Source organism: Theropithecus gelada, unplaced genomic scaffold, assembly GCF_003255815.1.
Source record: "Theropithecus gelada isolate Dixy unplaced genomic scaffold, Tgel_1.0 HiC_scaffold_1448, whole genome shotgun sequence".
NCBI classification, from domain to species: domain Eukaryota; kingdom Metazoa; phylum Chordata; class Mammalia; order Primates; family Cercopithecidae; genus Theropithecus; species Theropithecus gelada.
The window spans coordinates 3,374-7,223 of NW_020256176.1; the positions used below are offsets into that span (position 1 = coordinate 3,374).

The following is a 3,850-nucleotide window of genomic DNA, read 5'->3' on the forward strand; positions in this document are numbered from 1 at the left end:
TTGATTCAGTAATCCAATTACTGAGTTTGTACCAAAGGAATATAAATTGTTATATCATAAAGATACATACATGTGTATGTTCATTGCACATAAACATTCATGTAATAGCAAAGACATGACATTAACCTAACTGATCGTTAATGGTAGACTGGATAAAGAAAATATGGTACATATACACCATGGAATACTATGCAGCCATAAAAAAGAACAAGATGATGCCTCTTGCAGGAACATAGACAGAGCTGGAGGCCATTATCCTTAGGAAACTAATGCAGAAAAAGAAAAGCAAATACCACATGTTCTCACTAATAAGCCAGAGTTGAATAATGAGAACACATGGACACAAAGAGGGGAACAACAGATACTGGAGCTGATTGAAGGGTGGATGGTGAAAGGAGGGAGAGCATCAGGAAAAATAACTACTGGGTACTAGGCCTTATTCCTGTGTGATGCAATAACGTGTACAACAACCCCCCACGACACAAGTTTACTGAAATAACAAACTGCAAACCTGCAAGTGTACCCCAAACTTAAAATAAAAGTTAAAAAGAATTTCTTTCAAAAAAAAAAGGGTTAAATTTTTACATAAATACTGGAATCCTCAAAATCAGCCAATCATTTCAAACAACACTAATTTCAGATGATCCCTTTTATTTAGAAGCCATGCATCTGTTTTGATCTAAAGTCACTGTCTTATATCAGCCTACTTAAAAAAATTCTACTTAAAACATATTTATATTTTTAAAATAAATATATTGCAAGCTTGGAGAGACGTGGGGTACTTGTCTACACACGTTCATTATCAATTCTCTACAAAGGCTGCTGCAGCCACCACCAGAGTTCTTATGCTTCCTCTTGTGGAAGCCATCCATACTTCTTTTTTTAACATGTAATTTATGTATGACCCATTCCAGTGTTTCTTGCCCTTTATTAGCATTTGAAGATATCATTCTTGCCATGAGTCCTTCAGGGTAACTGCTGAGACTGACTGCTTTCACAGTGATAATAGCTTCTTGAGTCAAAATAGTTTTTTTTTTTTTTTTTTTCTGGGTACTGATAATGTGGTTTGCATATAACTCTCTCATCTACTGAAACCGTATTTGCAAGTGAAATACTAGTAGATTTAAGTTCCATTGTTTTCTCTTCTCTACAGGATTAACTACAGAATATTCTAGCACATATGTTCTGTTTTTTGCTGCACCAATAAAAGTCTTGCAGTTCTCACTCTTTGCGGAGAAACCTGTGGCTGTGCAGCTCTCCAGAGGGATTTTATAAGTCTCTCCAACACATCAACCCGCACCATGCTCAGGTTCATAGGGTTTGGGTATTTGTGCGTTGCAACTGTTGTAACAGTTTCCCACAAGTGGTCAAAGACGTGCTCTGAAGTCCAGATCTTGATGGTGCAGGCAGTCTGAGAGATGTGTGAGCAGCACAGGGAACAATTAGATTAAAAGGCTACACCTGCCCCACTCCACCCATTACACCCCAAAATACTTTGCAGTGCACAGGCGCCATCGATTCCACGCTAAGGACTTCCCAACCCCAGCCTCCACCCCTTATTACAATGTAACGTTTAAAGCAGGGGTCCCCAACTTCCCAGGCAGCGGATCAGTTCGGGTCTAGCGGCCCTTTAGGGACCCTACAACACAGCAGGAAGTGAGTGGCAGGCAAGCGAGCATCCGCCTCCTGTCAGATCAACCGAGACACTAGATTCTCATAGGAGCGCCAACCCTATTGTGAACTTGCGCCGTCCTGCTGAGAATCTGATGCTTCATGACCTGAGGTAGAACAGCTTCATCGTAAAACCATCCTTGTCTCCCCACCCGCCACCCATGGAAAAATTATTTTCCACACAACCAGTCCCTGGTGCCAAAAATGCTGGGGACCCCTGATTTAAAGAACACTGCTAATGCCTGTTCCCTGACTTCATATGGAGGGTCACGGGTCAGTTCTGAAGCGACTCCAGCAAGTGATCCACCCAGCCGTCCCCTCCCACCTTGTTAGTATTCACAGCTCCTCAAAGGCCCCCTGGAATTTAGACTAAAGCATGATCATACCATTGCATGCCAGCCTGGGAGACCCAGGAAGACACCATCTCAAAAAAGAAAAAAAAGCCCTGAGCTGGATCCCTGCCCCCTTTCTGTCTGCTTTAGGCCCATTTATACCAATCTATACCAATCTTTTTTTTTTTTTTTTGAGAGACTGAGTATCTCTCTGTCGCCCAGGCTGGAGTGCAGTGGCACAATCTCGGCTCACTGCAAGCTCCACCTCCCGGTTCACGCCATTCTCCTGCCTCAGCCTCTCGAGTAGCTGGGACTAGAGGCGCCTGCCACCAAGCCCGGGTAATTTTTTGTATTTTTAGTATAGATGGGGTTTCACCGTGTTAGCCAGGATGGTCTCGATCTCCGAACCTCGTGATCCTCCTGCCTCAGCCTCCCAAAGTGCTGGGATTACAGGCTTGAGCCACTGCGCCCAGCCCATTTAAACCAATCTTGATTTACTAGCTCAAAATCAATTCCACAGGTGGAGGATAAGGGAAAGTCTTTAATCAAAGTGAGTGTACAGTTTCAATGGAGGAACCATAGCAATTTTGAGTAGATCTAAAAAGAACAGTTCCTAAGCATGTTACATATTATTCATTCCATGAAGAGAGTTTTTCTAAATGAAAAATGTTTAGTACGTTCTGATCTCCACAGCAGAGACCTCAAGGCTCTTATGCGTGCAGGGCACAGTTCCAGTGCAAATGTCCTCAGGGACGGCAAGAGGGTCCGCACTGGGGTGCCTCGGACACCTTCCCAGGCAGCAGTTAAGCGCGGCGTGCTGCTGGGGTTCCTCTCTTTTCAGGGTTCCTTCTGATGGAATCGTGGAGTTTCAGCAGCTTCCGTGGGCGGCCTGGACTGCAGAGGGCGCCCTGGGCGTGTGTCCTTCCACCTCCGCAGGCGCTGGCATCTCCAGGCTGGTTCAGGACGCTTTGGACCCCACCGTCGGTAGCATCTGCGTCTTCTTGAGGCGACTGGAGCCTGTTTGTGGTTTCAGCCATTGACTCCTGGACATGGGAGTCTCGAGGGCGTTTTTGGCCCCTCTCATCTCTGGGAAGGGCTCTGTGTCCTGTGCAGGTGCCGTGCAGCAGCCAGCGCGCAGCAGAGCTCCCGCAGAGCTGATGGCATTGGCAGGAGTGGCGGTTCAGCACAGGGAAGTTATCCAGTGCCCACGCTCAGGCTTGCTCTTGGTTCAGGTGTCATGGCATGTGGGCCTCTGGACCTGCCTGCCTCCAAGACAACTCTTCCATGATTGATGGATGGAACTCCATAGCTTCAGCTTCCCAAGGCTTGACCGCCCCAGGCACATAGCTAGTCTAGGAAAAGAGCAAATGGCTCAGTTCATCCCTGACTGTAGGTTTTTATAGCATTCTGTCTTGTACAAGAAGTCGGATACCAGAATCCAGTCATGTGGGGACTAACACTTATTTACCTTGCTAATTGCTTTGGGCGGTGATAGGACTATGGTGAAAATTTTATCATTCCAGAAGGCACTATTGAAACTCCTTGGGTTTTTATTGGATGAGGTGGTAAAAGCGTGGGGCAGGGGGTGAGAGAATGGGTCCAGTTATTGGCAGTTTTCCTATTTCAATAAGAAATTGTTAGTTTTCAGTATTTTAATATTTTACAATTTGGTGAGATGTTAGATGTACATCTCTTACAGATATCATGTATCAAATTAAGGGAATTCACTGTTTCTAATTTGCTGAGATGATTTTTGCATTAATAAGATACAGGGTTGAATTAAAACTTTTTTTGGTATCTACTGAGATTATTATATATTTTTTCTGCTGTTAACTTGGGGAATAACT

General features: G+C 44.7%; 1 pseudogene; it reads right to left on the bottom strand.

The window, feature by feature from the left end:
* Positions 1-802: 802 nt before the first annotated feature.
* LOC112616940 lies at positions 803-1,515 on the bottom strand (annotated as a pseudogene).
* Positions 1,516-3,850: the final 2,335 nt, after the last annotated feature.